The sequence below is a fragment of the Lissotriton helveticus genome, chromosome 10 (genome assembly GCF_964261635.1).
Source record: "Lissotriton helveticus chromosome 10, aLisHel1.1, whole genome shotgun sequence".
Taxonomy (NCBI): domain Eukaryota; kingdom Metazoa; phylum Chordata; class Amphibia; order Caudata; family Salamandridae; genus Lissotriton; species Lissotriton helveticus.
In genome coordinates this window covers 1,593,192-1,616,702 of record NC_136071.1, presented here as the reverse complement: position 1 = coordinate 1,616,702, position 23,511 = coordinate 1,593,192, and the positions used below count along the sequence as shown (strand labels likewise).

The following is a 23,511-nucleotide window of genomic DNA, read 5'->3' as shown; positions in this document are numbered from 1 at the left end:
ATGAGGCGCACTGGAAGAAGAGAGTGGGGAGAGTAAAATGATGGCTCAGGATGCATTGCTGAAGGCAGTGGCTAACCTGTTGACAGAGGATGGACTCCGAGGTATGTGTGTGGTCAGAGGCAGAGTAGAGCTCTAGCGGGAAGGGGGAGTGGGGAGGGGGAGGGGGAGGGGGAGGGGGAGGAGCAGACATTGTGCATGACTGACACTGGTGCTGGCAAACCTCATTGTGCTTCAATCAATGGAGGTGGGGAGAAGGAAATCTTTGATCCATCCACTTTCCTTATATTCAATTCTTTCAATCAAGTTTGGGGTGGATCACTTGTCCTGCAAACCTGGATTACTCAGGTATTCTATCCGTCCCTTGATAAAAGAACCCTCATGCACTCGAGTTATTGGCGTAAATAGCGGTATATCTTGATTCTCCACTAAAATGCTCGGGTGTCTGCATAATCACGGGGTTGCTTTGTATGCAGCCTCCACCAGGAGGTAGTCATCCAAGGTTATGTGCAGTAGTGTCCAGTGATAAGTGGAAGTGGTGCAACTTAAAATAACTCAAACATCCAGAAACTAATTTTATTATTCCAGAGTTGGGTTAAGTTTGATGAAAATATCTCTGGTATGCGTTTCGAGAATTTTAGGGTTCTCAGCGCTACCTATTCTCGTGATTTAAAAGGTCGACATGTTTCAGCCCTTTTCGTCAGAATGATCAGTGGGCTTTCTTCAGGACCAGGTTGTGAAGGTGAGAAGGCGACGTATTAATCCCTTCTTTCTCTGAGTCTATCTTTGTGCCTAAAAAACAAAGGTGTCACCTTGGGTGAGGGTAAAGGGAACTATCTTACATATTTTAATGATCAATTGCTGCATTTTATATCTATTCGGTTATGCCATATCACATCAATCACTCGTCCCACTTCAAGTAATCACATACTCAAACTCTATCCATAGATGATTAGGTTAGTTTTTGTGTTTTTGTCACAGATCTGAATTATATCTTCTCTGTTTTTCCTCCCTCCCTTGGTCGTTTCTTTTGGGGGATGTCGTCTCGCATTCAGTGAGTTAAACTCGTCATACATTCTGGAGACCGTTTAGTTTCCTGTACTTAATACTCACGCATTCAGAGCGGGGCAACTACCTTACTTTCGTATCTCACCATCTGCCTTTATGATAGTACATTACGATTATGTTGCCGCTTACTACGTTCTAAAATGTTGTCCTCAAACCAATGAGCTTACTATGTGATATCAATGGTTTAGCGTCTCTCACACATTAGCTTTGACCTCGTGTATTAAATTAGGTTTTGTTGTTTTTCTCAAAGGTTTTTTGTTATTTATTTTGAGGTGCTAACAGGTCGCTTCGCTTTTATTTAAGCTCCTTTCAAGAGGTGCGTTTCGTTACATTCTGACCATTCATGCGCTCTCAGTCAGTTGTGAATCACGTACCTCTGCACGTGTTAGTACGTGCTTCCTCGGATGTCCAGGGAGTCTGTGCGGGGGTCTTATTCTATATAAATCAAAAAGTGGGGCAGGAGTTGGTCCAAGTATTGAATATTAATTACTTATCTGTTTGTGACGGAGGTTGGCGTCTTCCTCGTGTTACCTGCCGATCCTCCGTATGCTGCTTGTGCTGACTCTTCTTTCCTGGACCCGGTAGGGTTGCCGGGTTACCAAGAGTCATTTAACTAGCTATTTCCCTGTGTCGACAGTGAGGGAAGACTATGGTTTTAGTCTTTTCTCTCTGTGGATTTAGTCATAGTTGTCTTAATTTTAAATTAAAATTATTGCCACGCGTATTCTGATGTCTTAAGTGGTCCCTATTGTTGGACTTGGGCCTTGTGGCAGGTTCACCCCTGAACTTTTTGCCTTAAAGTATAGTGATTTCTGGTCTTCGCGCACTTTGACACTGTGGCGCAGTGTAAAGTGCGTGCGCTCCCTGAGTGCGTGGAGTGAGATAGGCCTGCCCTCCCATAGGAATGCATGGGGAATGTGTGTGTCCCAGGTAGTTCCTGATGCGTGGGGAGTGCAGGCTCGAGTTTAGTATGTGTGAACTCGTGAGAGTGAATGCTGCGAGATGGTGTATGCGGCATGTATGTGTCTAGAAGGGAAGTGCTACTTCTGGACATTGATGTGTGTGTGCAGAGAGGGTGCTGCAGCGTGATTGGCTGGAGCTGGCTGGCATGCCAGGCTCCAGGAAGTCTGGATGGGTCTGCCCGGTGGTGAGTGTGAGATTAGCATGAGTGATGTGTGGGAGGAGTGTACCTGTGTCCTGGATGGGCTGGGTTTTTCCCACACAATGCTGGCTCCGCCCCCCTGTGGTGTGTCTAATGACCCAAGCCCTGCCAGTGAATAGAGAGGGTGGTTGGGCCATCAAGAGTGCTCCAGAACCAGCTGCGACTGGTTTCTCCCCCACCCTGCACCCTTAGACAAAGGATTTGTCTGTATAAAAAGAGGCTGTGACCTCTTGGAAAAGGTTCTTGTTTGCTGCTTGAATCTGCCAGGGGCGTGCTGCTGCTTGGGCTCAGGGATGGCTTGCCTCCCTGAGCCCTGCCCAGCCCCTGGACTTCTGCTGTCCTGGACTCTACCAGGACCTGATTGTTGGCTGTTGCCCTAGCACCTGGAAGTGCTTTATGGATGTTCTGCTAGCGCAAGGAGCGCTTTATTTGCCTAGCGCCTGGAAGCGCTTCCCTCTCTCAGAGAGCGCTGGGAGCGCTGGATTATTGCCCCAGGGCTGTGGCTGCCCTTAGCGCCCCGTGAGCGCTTTACTTTGCATGCCTGGGCAGAGCGCTGTCGTTTTCCCTCGGAGGGAAGCGCTCCTGCCCTTTTTGGTGCCCCAGAGTGCTTCGTTGCACTTTATTCTTAAATTGCGGGTGACACCCCGTTTATCTGGTCCTGAGCGAGTGCCCACCTCGCTGGTACCTTTTAAATGCTTCTCGAGGGAGGCCACCCCTCGTCATGCCCCCGGATTCACCGCCGCGGCCCTCGCGCCGCAAAACAGGAAGCCAGGCACTACGGTGCCTGACGCGGGGCGGGACTTCCGGTTTGCCGGAGGAAGTCCCGCCCGCCGCCGCGCTGTGATTGGCCAGCGCGCCAGGAAGAGGAGTTTGGGTCCGGAGCCTTGCAGCTCCCCCCTGGAGTCCCGGTCCCGAGATGGGGGACCGGGTGAAGATGAGAAAGAGAGCGGGCGGGGCTCCCATGAGGTGAGAGAGAGCCCCGCTCGCTGCCAGAAGATATCTGCGGAGGCCCCCGTGGGCGAGGGAGAGCCCCGGCAGACTGCTGCCCGACGACTGAGTCCCCCGCAGCATCCGGAGAGCAGCCGGTGAGTAGGGCTGCCCCGGGGGTGGTGAAAGTGCGTGAGGGACTCCCTCACAACGCTGAGCGGCCCCGTTTGACAGAGGGCCGCTCCCACGGCCCCCAGTAGTTGTTCTTCGAGCCTAGAGGGCTCGCTGGGGGCATTTCCTTGTTTCCGAGCCCAGAGAGGCTCAGCTCAAGAAGGCGCCACAGTTGTTTGCAGAGCCACAGAGGCTCTGGAGGGCAGTTATTGATGTCGAGTCCCCGGAGGGGGGACTCCAACGATGGGCAAGTGATGTTCTAGAGCCCAGAGGGCTCCCACAGTTGATGCAGTTTTTGTTCCTGAGGGGTCAGTGAGGGCCCCTGGCGCAGATGTGTTTCCAGCTGCCCAGCAAGTAGTGGGCAGCTGCACCGTGTAGGTATTTCTTTCCCTAGGGACATGTACTGTGGACGTTAGGAGTGAGGCGCACTCCTTCATCCCTGGCCTTTCCCAGCTGCGCAGCACTTAGTGCCAGCTGCAGCGTTTAGGCCCCCTGTTCTGTCCCTCAGCTGCCCAGCACTTTGTGGGCAGCTGCAACGTTTAGGTCTTGGCGCAGTGGCGCAACCTGGACCCTGGACTTTGATGTAAGTTCATGTTAATGTGATTTCTGCAAAGTGCTCTTTGCTGCACCTCTGAATGTGTTGTTGATGCATCATGTGCCTTGTTCCTTACACCGCTGAACGTGTGTTGATGCGTCATGTGTTTCTCTTACACCTCTGAATGGGTAGATTATTCATCATGTGTTCTCCTGCGCTGCACCTCTGAATGTGTTGATAATGCGTCATGTGCCTCCTTTACACCTCTGAATGTATGCATTGCATCATGTGTTTTGTCCCCAGGTCTATGCCCCTACTTGTATTGTGATACTGAGGTGGTTGTTTTCTCCCTAGTGCAGGTGGTGCTAGTGAGATCCTGGTTACCAGTAGTTACTGGTTGTGTGCTCTATTTTTATATTGTGCTACAGTGATTTTCTGTTATGGTCTAAGTGATACTCCAAGGGCTTGATACTGAGCTCGCCCCCTGACCAGAGTCCCAGGACCAGTGGACTCTATTGTGCCTTCCCTGACAAATTGCTGGGACTTGTCTGATCTCCCTGGGCCCCTGGGGCCTCGCTGAAGTGTGCCTCGCTCATTCCCCTCGGCAGCTCGTGCACGGCAGCCCGTCCAAGCCTCGAGCAGCGCCGCTCTCCCCTGAGCCGCGCCGCTTCGCTGGGTCGCCCGCATCCTGCCTTCCCCTCCTCTTCTGAGCCGCACACATTGGTCGCCCCAGAGAAACGCTTGTACCTTGCCGGCCGCCTGCTCAAGCCTCGAGCCGCACCACTCTCCCCTGAGTCGTGCCGCTTCGCTGGGCCGCCCGCTCAAGCCTACTATGGAGGTCACTCGCATTATCCCGTGCAACCAGGACGGAAGGTACTGTCCGATAGGCTCTATGTTCTAAGTTCTAGGCCTACAAGTATTGTATTGTTTTCTAGAAAGTGCTATTCCTGACAGTGGTCCAGGTGGCCCTGTCTTGTAAATAATCCCTTGTAAATTCTGCCCGTGCCTCTGGCACATTGTAAAGTGTGTGTTTTATCTAATGTGTTTTGGTGTAATACAAAGGCTATTTTTATATAACCTTGTGTGGAGTTTCCTTTGTGGTGGGCCTTTGGGTGTTGTTGCTGGGGTGCGTGCGCAAATACTTAACTTACATCGCCTCCGAGTTTAGCCTTGCTGCTCGCGCCACGTTACCTAGAGGGTGAGCAGGGGTTATCTTGGCGTGTAACTCCCTTGCCCTGACTTGGGAGTTGTGGTCTCTGACTGACTTTGGCGAAAGCCCTGGCCAGCCAGGGATCCCATTTCCAACATTGGACGCAGCGGTGAGGATAAGGATTTGTGTTTGCGTTGTACCACATTAGCAGCTGGCTGCACCACAAGACTCTGCATTTTAGATAACCACATTTTTGGGGATTATATTGTTTTAAGTTTGCTGAAAATGTCATTTCTGTGGAAATGTGTTTCTTGTGCACTTTGAGTTAGGTGTCCCTAGCTCGGGAGGGTAGATCATCCCCCTAAGTGCAGTGTGTTTTCTGGATTCACCAGAAGGGTGGGATCCAGTGGTGGCAGCATAAGTGTGTCCAGTGCATGTGTCCCCCGTCCCTGCCCTAGAGTAATGGTACCTGTGTCAAGTGTGGTCAGGTTGAGAAGTCAGGGGTGGTAGAAACTGCCTTACCAGTCTGGGGAGGGGTGTGTGGATGAATGGTGTGTGGCACTGGGCGTGTGTGTGAGTTCTCAGGATGGGGAGCTTGCTGAATGCTTGTGTACTCTTGTTTTGTTCAGATACCTAAGTCCTGTGTGTTGAACTTTTCCCAAGAACGTCTGCAGACAGTGGAGCCTGCTTTTTGATTTCTGTGGTCTGTTGAGAGACAGAATTTTGGAGTTGGTAATGTTCTGGGAGGAGAGAGGCATAGGGGATGGAGTGATTCCAAAAGGAGTGTCTGAGGTGTCTTCCAGCCCAGCGTGGTGGAAGAGGTTCAGTGTAGCCCAGCTAGGTCTCGGTGTAGGGGCTCACATCCTGTCTCAAGAGGAGAAGGAGTGGGTGGGACTGCATGTCTCCAGGTGCCCGAAACCCAGTGTCAGGGCCTGGAATGTTTCTGAAGGGAACATCAGGTCGGGGGCCTAGGCTGTACCAATAGGTCATTTGAGGAGGATCTTCCAGAGTGTCTGGAGAACGTGGAACCTCTGTAACCAGGGTTCCAGTAGTTCTGGTGTCTGGCAGTACCGCTCCAGTTGGGAGGGTGCAGAAGTCCGGATGGAGGGGTGCGAGGGGAATAGGTTCCCCAGTGGAAGAACCAGTGGGTCAGGGGCCAGCCAGAAGGGTTGTGTTGCCAAGCAGTGACCATGGTGGTGCCACTTCTGTCCTGAGTGTCAGGCAGACTTGTACACGACACATTAGTTATGTGTCACCCTCAAGGAAGTCCTGGTGCGCCAGGCATCTGACCAAAGAGGTACGTCCCTTGGTTGGGGAGCCAGTAGCCGGTGTTTCCGGATCTGGACGTAAGGGCAACTGTATGTAGTGAGGTTCCGTGACGATTTTACTCGTTTTTATAACATTGTCGTAAATACATAATTTTGGTATCAGTGAACCGCAAATGATCCATTTAGTACATTCTGGTATTTTCGCTATGCTACGAGCAAGAGCACTCCAGTTACAAACACATTTCTGTTCTACCCGTGGCATCCATTTTAGAACACGGAAGCCATTTTGTATTCCTTGCCCTCACATAGTCAATGGACACGCAATGATCTCTTTTCATTAAGGACACGTAGGCTTTAACCGGCGATTCACCTTGCTAGTGACACGTGCACCTTAGGCCAGCAACGCTGTAGCAGCATGACTCGGCAAAGACTGCCTCCCCAGCCTGAGGCCAGTCCTGCTATACTGGTTCTTGTGTTCGTTGGCCTGATCATGATTAAGCGGCCGAAGCTGGTAACCGTGCCCATTTACGACCCACAAACATTTCTTATCCTGTCTTTCTATCTTCTACACCTGGCTCTGCTCCTTTCCTTCTGGGCCTTTATTAGGGGGAGGTAACGAAATTTACGATGAGGCGGTCCGGGTCTTGAATGAAGGATTGACATGGGATTATGATGGACTAGTGGGAACCCCTCATTCGTAATGTTTCGACATCAGATACTGTTGACGATTCCTGTGCAACGCCAAATATTTATTGTTTAAGATACGAATGTTTAGAACTGTGGTAACATGTAAAGAATTTGCCTGAAGCCCAATATTTGGTATATAAGGAGCAATCCTCTTTGTACAAATCGAACAGGCTCCTAGATACTGCCCATGTGTAGTTTCTGTGACTTCTGTGTCCCTGCAGTAATAAACCTTTGGTCTTTGACGCCACCATCGAGAAGCCCGTGTTTCTGTTTGTTTGTGCACCGAGACAGGTGGAACTCCGGGGTCTTCGGGTGTTATCCCTGACACCTCTGGACGGAACCAAAAGGTCCAGAACTCCAATTGGCGCCCAACGTGGGGCGACGTCATTCGGTACCGGTCCAAAAGCCTGAAGAGTTCGAGGAGCTTCGTGTGAAGATTTCAGAGGGAGGCGCCCCACTTCATCGATCCCGGCATATCGCAAAAGTGGCCCCGACGTTCTCTTCCACGAGGGTTCCCGTTCAGACGGCTGCAGTGGTCCGTTGCCTTGACCGTCGCCCTGTCTTGGACCCGAGGTGCAGTCCTCAGTACGGCGAAACGTGACGGGTTTCTCCTTGGTGACGTCTTCAGTGCCTCAGTTAAGTATTCAGTGGTTGCTAGTTAAATATTTTGTGAGGATTGCTCCTGTTTGAATAATCCTTTTAGTTCTCAGTTCAGTTCAGTTCTGTAAGATTATCACTGGTTATTCTGGTTACGATAATCATTCTGTTCAGTTCAGGTATCGATACATTTGTCAGTTCTGGTAGGCCTAAGTTCTTGATTCGAGTGCGCATCTTTTCTGTTTGTGTCTTGTTTGTTTTGTGTTCCGGATTATAAAATGGTAAGTCGGACAAATTGTATGTTGTCTTGTTTTAGTTGCAACAGTGATTCCCAGTTGGAGGACTCGTGTTTGGTTCCTCCGATTGGAACTCCCCTTTATGATCTATATTGCAAATTTGGTGTGGGCCCTATCTCTTATAACGAGATATGGATCCGCTACACAGAGAAAGATGGTGTCCTTAGTTGGCCACTACATGGTAGTTTTGAACCTGAAGTTCTCGATAATCTAGAAAGAAGGTTGTTTAAGAAGAAAGCCCGGCCGGCAATGTTTGATTCTTTCCGTTATTGGCGAAAAGAATCTAAACAGAGAAAGATTAAAAAGTTAAAGAAAGAACAGAAAGAGCAAGAGTTGACTTTAGAACAGTCTGCTAGGCAGCTGCAACTCAACGAGTCTGAGAAAGCGATGGAGGTGGCCGATAGAGAGCGTAATTTAGCGATAGACAAGTGCTATCCTGCTTTGCCATCGAGTACGGCTAAGATAGTAGAGGACCCTGAAAAGGATCCCCTGTTGTCTTACTTGTTACGATCACCCCCACCGTATGCACAAGGTGCTACGGCTCCACCTATACCGAATGTTCAATTACCGGTTGCTGGACAACCTGGTGTCCCTGTTCCCGCTCCCCTGAATCAAGTTCCTGTACCTCCTGTGGTCAATATTAATGTTCCTTCGACAACCCCTCTTTTAGGGTTGCCGGCTTCTTTTCCTATGCCTGTGTCGCTCACACCTGCTACTTCACAAGCTAATTTTCAAGCTACTCCTACTGTTCCTGACCTATCTGTTCCAACTGCTACTCTATTCACTGCCTCTGCTAATATTATGACTCCGCTTTCTGTTCGTCGAAGGATCACTGATTCTGTCTCTAATATTCTATCTCCCTTCTACAAAACTCTGATTAAGACTCCTACCTCTGACTCTGTGCAGAGACGTAGTCAGCTTCCCAGTACTGAGGAAAGAGGAATACTAGATTCCACTGCGCTTAGATGGGTTTCGAAAGTTGGAAGATATAATGTACAAGATGTATTAGATACATTTATGCAATGGAACGAACCGACACAACGATATGTGTTCGATGAAATGTGTTTCCTTCTATGTGAGGAATTGGAAGAGGATGACCCTGAATCAAATCTAGGAGAATTAATTAATGTTCAGAAAGAGTTTGCTGCAGGTATGATAGTCGGTCAAAATATAAAAGAAGCGATGGAACTGGTTCTAAGTTATAGGACCGACTCATCCCTTCGTTCACCGAGAGAGTTAGAGAAACGTAGTACGAAACAAAATCGTCAATATCCAATGAGAGAGGTTCCACCAATTTGGCGTGAAGCTGTGCAAGCTAATGTAAACCTTGGTATTGCAGCCGCTCCGGCCCAATTCCAGAGAGTCTGGATACATATTCCATGGAAGCGAGCTGAAGTGTTAGCAGTGAAACAGGCCTTGCCAGATCCGCGTAAAAATCCTGCAGGATACTACAAAGAGTTGGCTCAAACAGTTAACGCTTGTGTATTGAATCTTGCTGACATAGATCTGCTATTTGGTAATATAGTACCGCAACCAATTTGGGCTAAAATTCGTAAAGAGAATCATCCAGTTGCCCTAGGTGGTGACTGGGCAGCTATAATTGCAGCGGATGGTCAACAAGTAGGTGGTTCCAAACCTGAACCCCTAATTGCTAATTTGCCTGGTAGAATAATCGATTTAATGAAAACCTTGATGCCAGCATTGCGCGTTAACTGGGATAAATTGTCCGCATGCAAACAAAAGAAAGACGAAAGCGTCTCCGACTTTTTCACAAGGTTCGAAGAGACTTTCGTGGATCATAGTGGTCAAGATATGAGCACAGAAGGAGGCCAGAGATTATTCGTTGATAAATTTGTGCACAATCTGTTGCCAGAACTTAGTAGTAAATTAAAGAATTCTGAAAGTGCGTGGGCTGTCTCTACGACTGCGCAAATACTTGCGACTGCTCAGTACTACGAAAATAGGGATAAAGAAGAGAAGGAAAAATCAGATAAAAAGACGAAAGATTTAAAAACTAAAGTACTTTTACAGCAAGCTTATCCGCCTCGCACGAATCAAACTAATATGCAGCAAGGGACATATCAAAGAACGGATTATAATTTTCAAAGGCCACAATATCGATGGAATCAATGTGCTTATTGCAAAAAAGAAGGTCATTATAAGAGTGATTGTCCAGTTCGGGCGCAAAATAATGATGCGGCAGCTCAGAGAGGTCGTGGTAGTTCTATGCAAAACTCTAGAGGTCGAGGACGAGGTGCTATGCCTCCACAGACAAGTGATCGCCCCTCTAATTATTTCGATCAGCGAAATGGACAATCTGCCCAACAGAATAGGTCTCCACAGTATCATGTCGAAGACTATTATGAAACTAGTGAGGAAATTCAGCAAAGTGAATACTAGGACAGCCATGGACAAAGAGAGGGAGTAGTATCAGTACCAGTAGATCAGAGTGGACCTTATGTCGCAGTAGCAACATCAGGTATAGTCGAACCGTTTCTGTTGGATACTGGTGCAGCAAAAAGTTCTATCATACATGCTAAACTCCCTGGCGCACCTTTGTCTGGCTCAACAAACGTTTCAGTAGGTTTTTCGGGCGCCCCTGTTCACAACCCTATTTCTGGTCCTTTGTCTATTTCTGTTGGACCTCGTCAATTGAAAGCACCCCTGATTTTGACGACAGGTTGTAACGAAAATCTGCTTGGTTTAGACTTGTTAAAACGCCTGTACGCGACATTGTACTGTTCTCCAGCAGGAGTACAGCTTACGTTGGGTAAAAGAATAATCTCCCCGATGTACTTGTCGATGGATGCGCTCCCATCAGAGCTGCGTTCACTCCCTGATACTCTTTGGGCGACTGGTCCTAATGATGTAGGTCTATTGAAAATTCCACCCTATGTAGTAACTTTGAAAGCAAATGTCAACCTTCCACGAATTCCACAATACAGAATCTCTAGTGAAGGCGAGCGTGCGCTCCTACTAATAGTACAAGACCTGATCAAGAAAGATGTTGTAGAAGAAACTAGAGGTAATGTCTGTAATAGTCCGGTACTGCCTATTTTGAAACGAACTGACCCTACAAAGCCTCCAGTATATAGGTTCGTAATTGATCTTAGAGAGGTTAATAAAATTGTGATCCCACAGTTTCCTGTGGTACCAGACATTACTGCATTGTTAACGTTGATTCCTGCTACAGCAGCATGGTTTTCGGTTATCGATTTGAAAAATGCCTTTTTCAGCATTCCGATAGCCGAGGAAAGCAGAGATATTTTCGGATTTTCTCTAGGAGGACGAAGTTTTAGATTTAAACGCGCTCCACAAGGTTATTGTGAAAGCCCATCCATTTACAGTCAAGCATTAAAAAGTCAGTTAGATTCCTTCGTACTTCCTCATGGTTCTGCTCTAGTACAGTATGTCGATGATCTTCTAGTGGCTGCCGATGACAAGGAAACTTGCAAAACAGCTACGATTTCTTTATTGCATCACTTGTCAGATTTGAATCACAAGGTGTCACCTTCAAAAATGCAATACTGCTGCCAAGAAGTGACCTACCTAGGTCATCTCTTGTCAAAGGAGGGAAGGAAGTTGACCCCAGAGAGAATAAAAGCAATTACACAGATGAACGTTCCTAGCACACAGAGAGAAGTACGTGCTTTTTTAGGTATTACCTCATATTGTAGGCAATGGATCCCAAATTTTTCTCTTCTAGCAAAACCATTGGTAGCCTTGACGGGGAAAGGTGTTCCAAGTCCGGTACCATGGTCTGCTGAATGTCAGCAGAGTTTTTCTGAGTTACGAAATGCACTGTGTTCAGCACCTGTATTGGGTACACCCGACTACAGTAAGCCATTTACGCTCTATGTCCACGAGAGAGAAGGTTGTGCATTGAGTGTTTTGACGCAGAAATTTGGTGATAAACAACGCCCTTGTGCGTATTTTTCATCAACATTAGATCCAGTAGCTAGAGCATTGCCTAGTTGCTTGAGAGCTACAGCCGCAGCTGCAGCTTCCATTCGACAATCTGCTGGTTTAGTAATGAACAACATGCTAGTAGTCATGGTTCCTCATGCCGTGGATACACTCATGAACCGAACCAAGACACAACACCTTACTAGTGCTAGATTATCAGGCTATGAACTGACACTATTAGCTAGTCATATTCAGATCAAAAGATGCAATGTATTGAATCCAGCAACATTGTTGCCGACTAGTCAAGAGTCGAGTGATTCCGAACCACACGACTGTTGTTTCAGAACTGAGGAAGAAACAAAAGGACGAATCGACCTAAAAGACACTCCATTGTCAGAACCAGATGGCACGTTGTATGTTGACGGGTCTTGCTTCAAATTGGAGAATGGTGATGTGACTGCTGCTTATGCAGTAACGACTTTGAGTACGATTGTAGAGACTGCAAGAGTGAGTCAGAATTCTGCCCAGGCTGCAGAATTGATCGCGCTAACAAGAGCGTGCGTTTTAGCCAAGGGAAAGAGAGTTAATGTGTTCACAGATAGTCAGTACGCGTTCGGCGTGGCCCATAGTTTTGGCCGTTTGTGGAAAGAGAGAGGTTTCATTACGTCCCATGGGACTAAGATTCAACATGGTCAGCTAGTTAATGACTTGTTGGAATCTCTAACCTTACCTACTGAAGTTGCGATTGTGAAATGCAGTGCTCATAAAGCAATCACGAATGATGTTGGTCGTGGGAATGCTTTTGCTGATGAAACTGCAAAACAGACAGCTAGAAATATGATGAGTAGAATGTATGTTGCAACGTCTGCAAGATGGATTTCTGAGTCTGGAATGTGTGAAGACACAGTGGAAAGCGTGAAAGAAATTCAGAGAGAGGCGACTAAGGAGGAAAAACGTGCATGGAGGGAGAGCACAGGTAAAATGGACTCGAGTGGGTGTTGGATTGACTTGTCGGAACAACAGCGTTGGATGTTGCCTGATGCGTATGTGCTTGCAGTAGTAACGATGGCGCATGGATCAGCGCACATCAGTTCAAAAGGGATTTGTAAGATGTTGGCTCCGGTCTGGAAGAATGACGGGATTAGTAAGTGTGCAGAGAGAGTGGTGAGAAATTGTATGGTATGCTTGATGCATAATCCTGGCAAGGGAATCCCCACACCTGCAGGTCACTTCGCTCCTCCTTCCTGCCCTTTTGAAGTGATCCAGCTAGATTTCATTCACATGGACCGTTGTAATAACCTGAAATACGTCCTAGTGGTAGTTTGTGCTTTTTCCAGATGGATCGAAGCATACCCACTCAAGGACAATACTGCCTTATCCACTGCCAAAATTCTTCTTAAAGAATACTTCCCCAGATACGGAATGCCACGGATTGTTTGGTCAGACAACGGAAGTGAGTTCGTAGGGAAAGTTATGCAGAGTGTGTGTGTCGGCCTAGGGATTAGGCAAAAATTCCATAGTGCAAATCATCCCCAGTCCGCGGGTTTAGTCGAGGGTTACAATGGCACCCTTAAACTGAAACTCGCTAAGATACAAGCATCCACGGGTTTGTCCTGGCCAGACGCATTGCCTTTGGCTTTGCTATCAACAAGAGCAACTGTACATTCTAGAGTAGGGCTTAGTCCCTACGAAATAGTTTTCGGTCGTCCTGCAAATGTTTGGGGGGTACCTAGACCGAAAGAATTTAAGCAGCTGGAATACCCAATGTTAATTGATTACCTTTTCGACTTGACTGCTAAATTGAGTCTTATTCACCAACAGGTTTTCGATGCATTGCCAAAGCCATCAGAGAGTCCAGGCCATCAGCTGAAACCGGGTGATCAGGTGGTCATCCGAAATTTTGCAAGAACGAAAAATCTTCAGCCCAGATTTATTGGCCCGTTCCAAGTCCTGCTAGCAACGAGAACTGCTATTCGTGTGGCCGGAAGAAGAAATTGGATCCATACAACACACGCTAAACGTGTGCCTCTGCCACTTCCTTACGACAACTGGGTAAAGAAAGGAATCGGTGCCTCTGAAACGGAACAAATCCCCAGGTTCATACCTTTCAGCGATGCAGAACTGATCACGGATTCACCAAATTCTGACTCTCCTCCTGAAACTGCTCTTTTGAACCCTGAACATTTGCCATCTGCACCAAAAGAACATTTGCCATCTGCGAACGTGAACATTGCAACGTCAGTTGAAAATACATTGTTCCCAGATCAGACAGCTCCTGCAAAACTGAGATACAACTTACGTTCTCGCAATATGGACAAATAAAGCAGGAAACTGCCTATTTTCAGATTTGAATTTGCTATACATTGCCTCCAGCCAGGAAGTTTGCTAATACTTTGTATTGTTTCTTTTTGTTTTAAAAATTGCCTTGCCGTCTGGGTAGCCGTAGGGTCGTGGCTGTGTGCCTAGTTGAATCTGCGGGGGTCCGACACAAGGTCGACCTTTCTGTTAGTTCTGGGAACTCCCAGGGCTGATAGAGGCATTTTCATCTACGTACACATCATCAGTGGTCGCGAACGGTCGTAGAAGATGGAGCTTCCTGAGCTACAACGAGAAAATGTAATTTATGTTCGCAAAAATAGACTGTACAGAATACTTCACAGCAAATGCTTTCTAATACAATGTGCAGTTACATTTTTAATTGTTTTAATAACGTTGGTGGGTGGAATCATCTTTTGCATACATTTGATTTTTATGCCAGTAACTACAGTGCCTCCCCTTAATCCTGTTACTTCTACAGTTTCTTCTATGCATTCTTTTCACTCATTTCCTGAACACGAACAAGCTCGACGCTCAGAATTTATGAACAATACATTTGTACAGCTCTTGCATCAACACCAACTGATAGTTAATACTACAGACTGCTGGGTGTGTGGGTTGATACCTCACACTATGGATAAAGGCATTCCCTATCTAGTCTTGCCTTTTAGCTACAATGGATCATTTCAGGCCTTTCAGACCATTTTTTTCATATGCCCTTGAGACCTATCCTCCGCGTCCACCACGGTCCACTAAATACAACTCAGCCAACAAAGCTTTAGTCCAGGGAATTATTGATATGATTAAAGACGTCAATAATACTCCATCTTACCCTAGAGATGAATTACTGGTGTATTTGAGTTGGAACTCTACAGAGTATCGCCTTAGTTTGGGAGAAAGCAAGCGTAAAAGCTCCACTTCAGTTTGGGTCGTGCCTCACCGAGGTCAGGTCTGTTTGCAAGGAAATGGGAGAAATCCGAGAGCTCAGCTAGGGAGCAGCGAGTGCGTTGAGACTTACGTATTTCCGTCTGACTCCTCCCCTGCCTTTCTGACTGCTAGGGGTACCTACTTCATTTGTCAGGACAGAGCATATACATGGCTGCCTGCTGACTTTTCAGGTTCATGTTATATTGCTCGATTGTTACCTCCGACATACACTGCTTCTTCAGATTATCACAAAACCAGAGTAGCAAGAGGTGTCTTCAGCAAGGAAGATACCGCTGGTCAAGAAGCTGGAGACTTTTTCAAAGGTTTCCTTCCATTTTGGGGGCCTATGGCCAATAGTAGAAACATTCGTCAACTAACACGGGTAGTTGAATCTACTATTACAGAAACTGCTGGTGCCCTTAGTAACTTAACAGCTGAGCTTCAAGCGGATCGTCTCATGACGTTGCAGAACCGTATGGTTCTAGATGTAATACTTGCAGATCGAGGTGGGGTGTGCAGAGTGATCCAATCGAGCTGCTGTGTCTTTATTCCTAATAATGCTCCAACAGTCTATGAAGCAATCTCTAAGTTACATAAGATTTCCGACTCCATACACATAGATAAGGGAAACTGGTCCTTCATGGAGTGGTTTTGGACTCTGGTATCAGCGTGGGGATGGAAGGTTCTAATGGTTATAGGTGTCATCCTAGTATTTCTGTTCTCGTGCTGTCTTATTATCCAGTGTGGTCCCGCTCTATGTAGTCTCTGTGCTGCAACCTGTTTCAGAAAAACACCTGCATTTGGAGAAAAGGCACGAGACAGGATGATGATACAACAACATGTCACTGACCTAATGAGCATAGAATTAGACTCTGACTCTGATATAGACTGAGTAATTGCCTATGTAAGGGCAAAAGGAGGGTCTGAGGTTCCGTGACGATTTTACTCGTTTTTATAACATTGTCGTAAATACATAATTTTGGTATCAGTGAACCGCAAATGATCCATTTAGTACATTCTGGTATTTTCGCTATGCTACGAGCAAGAGCACTCCAGTTACAAACACATTTCTGTTCTACCCGTGGCATCCATTTTAGAACACGGAAGCCATTTTGTATTCCTTGCCCTCACATAGTCAATGGACACGCAATGATCTCTTTTCATTAAGGACACGTAGGCTTTAACCGGCGATTCACCTTGCTAGTGACACGTGCACCTTAGGCCAGCAACGCTGTAGCAGCATGACTCGGCAAAGACTGCCTCCCCAGCCTGAGGCCAGTCCTGCTATACTGGTTCTTGTGTTCGTTGGCCTGATCATGATTAAGCGGCCGAAGCTGGTAACCGTGCCCATTTACGACCCACAAACATTTCTTATCCTGTCTTTCTATCTTCTACACCTGGCTCTGCTCCTTTCCTTCTGGGCCTTTATTAGGGGGAGGTAACGAAATTTACGATGAGGCGGTCCGGGTCTTGAATGAAGGATTGACATGGGATTATGATGGACTAGTGGGAACCCCTCATTCGTAATGTTTCGACATCAGATACTGTTGACGATTCCTGTGCAACGCCAAATATTTATTGTTTAAGATACGAATGTTTAGAACTGTGGTAACATGTAAAGAATTTGCCTGAAGCCCAATATTTGGTATATAAGGAGCAATCCTCTTTGTACAAATCGAACAGGCTCCTAGATACTGCCCATGTGTAGTTTCTGTGACTTCTGTGTCCCTGCAGTAATAAACCTTTGGTCTTTGACGCCACCATCGAGAAGCCCGTGTTTCTGTTTGTTTGTGCACCGAGACAGGTGGAACTCCGGGGTCTTCGGGTGTTATCCCTGACACCTCTGGACGGAACCAAAAGGTCCAGAACTCCAGTAGTGTCCTGAAGTTACAAGAAGGGACTCCTGCCTGAAGAGAAGGAACCGGGTAAGCTGTATGGGGTATTGACCTGCAGTGGTTGCCTTGCTGCTGAAGGAGGAGAGAAAGTCTTAGATTTTTGTTTTCAACTTGTAGAAGTCCTGGTGCGCCAGGCATCTAACCAAAGGGTAGCGTCCCTAGGTTAGGGAGCCAGGTTCAGGTGGTTGCCTGTCCTGGACGGCAGGGCGACTGTAGCCAGTGTCCTGGCCGGTTTGTCTTCTAGGGGTACCCCTGTGAACACAGGTGGGGCTCATCTTAAGTGAAGAGACCCTGTGTTTCCCAGAAGGGGTGGTACAGGCCTAGCAGGGATCTTTAGGGTTCTTGGCTGAGTGTTGTGGTACACCCTGAGAGCAGGTGGGGCCTACCTTAAGTGGAGGGACCCTGTTCTACAGTGGGAGGGTGCAGAACTCTGGAAGGGGGTCAGAGGGAGTCTGACCCCTGTGCATCCGGTGAATGTGAATCCCAGGTGGTAGACCAGTTAAGGGAGCGGTGACCTATCTGTCATGACCAGCCTGGTGTCCTGTAGGCACCGCACTGAGCCGCGTCTGCCTTCGGCCGCGCAGTCTATGCCGCTCGCCGTCCCCGTCTCGACGCGGTCCGCGAGCCGCCGCCTGCGCCGCATCTGGCAACCCGCAAAGTGCAACGCCTTACTACACCGTTCTTGTGCTGGTCTGACTGTGGTCACTGCTGCTGAGGAAGTCAGGTCCTAAACTGGTGGGAGAGTTGTGTTCTGGAGGGTGCTTCAGAAGTAGAGGTAGGGTGGGGCATTCTTTCCCGTGACCTCTGGTCAGCCTGAGGGTGCGGACCCTAGGTTGAAGGATCAGTGGTAGTTTGGAACTACACTGAGAAAGGGAGTGGAGAATGGCTATTGTAGGCCAGGGGTTACTACCCCCCACTCTGTGTATGGGCATGGACCAGTGGTATCTGGGTGGCCTAGGGCCTGGTCCTAGCCGTGGACAACTAAGGAGTACCAGTGGGGTAGCCTAGTTGGGCCTGTTTTTTTTAAAGTATGTGCTTGTCTTATAGATCAATGTGGCGTAGAACCGGAGGGTGTCCCTGCAGTGCGGGCCCGCGTCCGTGTTCTATCGCCCCAAGCAGGGAAGTCCATCACGGTGGTGATTGGCCTACCCTGCGTTTTGGCTAGAAGGGGGTTGTGTTGGACTTGGGCCTTGTGGCAGGTTCACCCCTGAACTTTTTGCCTTAAAGTATAGTGATTTCTGGTCTTTGCGCACTTTGACACTGTGGCGCAGTGTAAAGTGCGTGCGCTCCCTGAGTGCGTGGAGTGAGATAGGCCTGCCCTCCCATAGGAATGCATGGGGAATGTGTGTGTCCCAGGTAGTTCCTGATGCGTGGGGAGTGCAGGCTCGAGTTTAGTATGTGTGAACTCGTGAGAGTGAATGCTGCGAGATGGTGTATGCGGCATGTATGTGTCTAGAAGGGAAGTGCTACTTCTGGACATTGATGTGTGTGTGCAGAGAGGGTGCTGCAGCGTGATTGGCTGGAGCTGGCTGGCATGCCAGGCTCCAGGAAGTCTGGATGGGTCTGCCCGGTGGTGAGTGTGAGATTAGCATGAGTGATGTGTGGGAGGAGTGTACCTGTGTCCTGGATGGGCTGGGTTTTCCCCACACAATGCTGGCTCCGCCCCCCTGTGGTGTGTCTAATGACCCAAGCCCTGCCAGTGAATAGAGAGGGTGGTTGGGCCATCAAGAGTGCTCCAGAACCAGCTGCGACTGGTTTCTCCCCCACCCTGCACCCTTAGACAAAGGATTTGTCTGTATAAAAAGAGGCTGTGACCTCTTGGAAAAGGTTCTTGTTTGCTGCTTGAATCTGCCAGGGGCGTGCTGCTGCTTGGGCTCAGGGATGGCTTGCCTCCCTGAGCCCTGCCCAGCCCCTGGACTTCTGCTGTCCTGGACTCTACCAGGACCTGATTGTTGGCTGTTGCCCTAGCACCTGGAAGTGCTTTATGGATGTTCTGCTAGCGCAAGGAGCGCTTTATTTGCCTAGCGCCTGGAAGCGCTTCCCTCTCTCAGAGAGCGCTGGGAGCGCTGGATTATTGCCCCAGGGCTGTGGCTGCCCTTAGCGCCCCGTGAGCGCTTTACTTTGCATGCCTGGGCAGAGCGCTGTCGTTTTCCCTTGGAGGGAAGCGCTCCTCCCCTTTTTGGTGCCGCAGAGTGCTTCGTTGCACTTTATTCTTAAATTGCGGGTGCCACCTCGTTTATCTGGTCCTGAGCCAGTGCCCACCTCGCTGGTACCTTTTAAATGCTTCTCGAGGGAGGCCACCCCTCGTCATGCCCCCGGATTCACCGCCGCGGCCCTCGCGCCGCAAAACAGGAAGCCAGGCACTACGGTGCCTGACGCGGGGCGGGACTTCCGGTTTGCCGGAGGAAGTCCCACCCGCCGCCGCGCTGTGATTGGCCAGCGCGCCAGGAAGAGGAGTTTGGGTCCGGAGCCTTGCAGCTCCCCCCTGGAGTCCCGGTCCCGAGATGGGGGACCGGGTGAAGATGAGAAAGAGAGCGGGCGGGGCTCCCATGAGGTGAGGGAGAGCCCCGCTCGCTGCCAGAAGATATCTGCCGAGGCCCCCGTGGGTGAGGGAGAGCCCCGGCAGACTGCTGCCCGACGACTGAGTCCCCCGCAGCCTCCGGAGAGCAGCCGGTGAGTAGGGCTGCCCCGGGGGTGGTGAAAGTGCGTGAGGGACTCCCTCACAACGCTGAGCGGCCCCGTTTGACAGAGGGCCGCTCCCACGGCCCCTAGTAGTTGTTCTTCGAGCCTAGAGGGCTCGCTGGGGGCATTTCCTTGTTTCCGAGCCCAGAGAGGCTCAGCTCAAGAAGGCGCCACAGTTGTTTGCAGAGCCACAGAGGCTCTGGAGGGCAGTTATTGATGTCGAGTCCCCGGAGGGGGGACTCCAACGATGGGCAAGTGATGTTCTAGAGCCCAGAGGGCTCCCACAGTTGATGCAGTTTTTGTTCCTGAGGGGTCAGTGAGGGCCCCTGGCGCAGATGTGTTTCCAGCTGCCCAGCAAGTAGTGGGCAGCTGCACCGTGTAGGTATTTCTTTCCCTAGGGACATGTACTGTGGACGTTAGGAGTGAGGCGCACTCCTTCATCCCTGGCCTTTCCCAGCTGCGCAGCACTTAGTGCCAGCTGCAGCGTTTAGGCCCCCTGTTCTGTCCCTCAGCTGCCCAGCACTTTGTGGGCAGCTGCAACGTTTAGGTCTTGGCGCAGTGGCGCAACCTGGACCCTGGACTTTGATGTAAGTTCATGATAATGGGATTTCTGCAAAGTGCTCTTTGCTGCACCTCTGAATGTGTTGTTGATGCATCATGTGCCTTGTTCCTTACACCGCTGAACGTGTGTTGATGCGTCATGTGTTTCTCTTACACCTCTGAATGGGTAGATTATTCATCATGTGTTCTCCTGCGCTGCACCTCTGAATGTGTTGATAATGCGTCATGTGCCTCCTTTACACCTCTGAATGTATGCATTGCATCATGTGTTTTGTCCCCAGGTCTATGCCCCTACTTGTATTGTGATACTGAGGTGGTTGTTTTCTCCCTAGTGCAGGTGGTGCTAGTGAGATCCTGGTTACCAGTAGTTACTGGTTGTGTGCTCTATTTTTATATTGTGCTACAGTGATTTTCTGTTATGGTCTAAGTGATACTCCAAGGGCTTGATACTGAGCTCGCCCCCTGACCAGAGTCCCAGGACCAGTGGACTCTATTGTGCCTTCCCTGACAAATTGCTGGGACTTGTCTGATCTCCCTGGGCCCCTGGGGCCTCACTGAAGTGTGCCTCGCTCATTCCCCTCGGCAGCTCGTGCACGGCAGCCCGTCCAAGCCTCGAGCAGCGCCGCTCTCCCCTGAGCCGCGCCGCTTCGCTGGGTCGCCCGCATCCTGCCTTCCCCTCCTCCTCTGAGCCGCACACATTGGTCGCCCCAGAGAAACGCTTGTACCTTGCCGGCCGCCTGCTCAAGCCTCGAGCCGCACCACTCTCCCCTGAGTCGTGCCGCTTCGCTGGGCCGCCCGCTCAAGCCTACTATGGAGGTCACTCGCATTATCCCGTGCAACCAGGACGGAAGGTACTGTCCGATAGGCTCTATGTTCTAAGTTCTAGGCCTACAAGTATTGTATTGTTTTCTAGAAAGTGCTATTCCTGACAGTGGTCCAGGTGGCCCTGTCTTGTAAATAATCCCTTGTAAATTCTGCCCGTGCCTCTGGCACATTGTAAAGTGTGTGTTTTATCTGATGTGTTTTGGTGTAATACAAAGGCTATTTTTATATAACCTTGTGTGGAGTTTCCTTTGTGGTGGGCCTTTGGGTGTTGGTGCTGGGGTGCGTGCGCAAATACTTAACTTACATCGCCTCCGAGTTTAGCCTTGCTGCTCGCGCCACGTTACCTAGAGGGTGAGCAGGGGTTATCTTGGCGTGTAACTCCCTTGCCCTGACTTGGGAGTGGTGGTCTCTGACTGACTTTGGCGAAAGCCCTGGCCAGCCAGGGATCCCATTTCCCACACCTATTTTCACATATTTCTTGTGAAAGATTTTTACAAATACACTGTGTCTGCTCTTTGTTGGGGATTCTATAAATTCCCTCTGAGTTCTAATTACGAGTCTCAATCTTCAGTGTCATAGTTGTCTTAATTTTAAATTAAAGTCATTACCACGTGTATTCTGTTGCCTCAAGTGGTCCCTGTTTTTACATATTTCTTTTAAAAGATTTTTACAGATATACAGTGTTTGCTCTTTCTCGGGGGGATTCTGTAAAGTCCCTCTGAGTTTTAATTACGAGTCTCAATCTTCAATGAGGACCCATTGATAAAGGCAGTTTGTTATGATTTATACCTTTTTAATGTGGCTTTTGATTCTTCATAGCAAACAGTCTTGTTTCCTGATGTAAAGTTAGGTCTTGGGACATAATATTAGAGGGTGTAAAATCATAAGTACCTTTCATAGGTTTTATGTAGTCCCAGTCTCTATCTGCTCATACTTGCCCATGGGACATTATCGTTCAGTCCTCGTGCGTCCGTACCTAATCGGTGCACCCACCTCTGTTCTTTTTCAAAGAGGGTGCTTTCCGCATTATGGTCCTTAATTTGCAGTGTCTCCAAAATTACCCACTGCAAATCATCAACTGTATGTCCCTTTTCCAGATAGTGTGTTGCCATCTTTGTTGTTGTCTTCTTGCATTTGGACGTTGCTGCGATGTTCGCATATTCTCTGTTTCGCCTTTCGGCACGTCATTCCGATATAGATCATGCTGCAAGGGCACGTAATCATGTAGATTACATGGCTGGTATTACAGTTCGTGTGCGTCCGCATGGTCCATTTGAGATTTGGTAATAACTGTAGCTCCTTTGTTGGTTTGGTAAGAGAGCAAACTGAGCAGGTGCCACAGGGAAAATGTCCTTTAGTTTGTGGTAAGTTCCACAAGGTGGTTTGACTTCGTGGACAAGAGGTTTTTGGTCTCGTGTGGACTAGTTGATCTTTCAAATTTCCAGTTCGTTTATTTGCAAAGCGAGGTTTGGGCCAGGAAATGTTTCCAGAGGTGAGAATTCGCCAATGTTTATTTATAATTTTCTTCACCTGATTTGTGATTGGACTGTATGTAGTTACACACGTAAGTAGATCTTCTTGAGGAGTTTTTTCTATGCTTTCCAGAAGGCCTTCTCGATTCTGATTTCGAGCTCTTTTCTTGCACTTGTTTATTACCCTCTCTGGATAGTCACGTGTTCTTAGTTTGTTGCAGAGGTCTTTTGCTTGTGAGGTATAGTCTTCTATTTTGCTACAATTCCTTCGAAGCCTCAAAAATTGGCTATAGGGAAGATTTTCCCTTAGTGGCCGAGGGTGGTAGCTATTAAAAGACAACAGACTGTTTTTTGCAGTTGGTTTAAAAAAAGTCTTGGTACAGAGGTGATCGTTTTCCACATATATAGTTATGTCTAAAAAGTCTATGCTTTTTTTGTCGGCAGTGTAGGTAAATTTGAGCCATTCATCTTGCACATTTAGCCAAGTGTAAAAGTTAATGAAGCTCTCTTTGTCCCCGTTCCAGATTAGCAGTATGTCGTCAATATAACGTTTCCAAAAATGGATTTGATCTTTGAAAGGATTTTGATGTGTATTGACGAACTGTTTTTCAAAATTGCTGACATATAGTCCAGCCACACTTGGGGCGAAGGTGCTGCCCATTGAGGTCCCATGACGTTGTCTGTACATGGTGTTCTCATATTCGAAAAAGTTCTCAGTCAATGCTAAATTACAACATTCTAGGACAAAGTGTCGTGGGGTCTTGTAATTCCACTCTTTTTCGAACAGTAGATTTTCTAGAGTATTTAGAGTCTTCTCTTGTGGTAGGCTAGTGTATAGACTTTCTACGTCCAACCCTACTAGAAGCATGGTGTTTTCTGAGTAGGTTATGTGGGTAAGTTGGTTCAGGAGATCCCTCGTATCTTTTAAATAGGTTGGAGTTTGTTGCACGAGTGGTTTGAGATATTCATCTGCAAATTGTGACAATGGTTCCAGAACAGACCCAATGCCAGAGACAATGGGTCTGCCTGGAGGAGGTTGTCGTGCTTTATGTATTTTCGGGAGAGAGTA

The 23,511-nt window shown here is 48.4% G+C and overlaps 1 protein-coding gene across 4 annotated transcripts in view; it reads left to right on the top strand.

The window, feature by feature from the left end:
• The window catches only part of FAM3A (FAM3 metabolism regulating signaling molecule A), a 154,050-nt gene that overhangs the window by 84,000 nt on the left and 46,539 nt on the right, over nt 1-23,511 (top strand). The gene's annotated exons all lie outside the window — the stretch shown is intronic.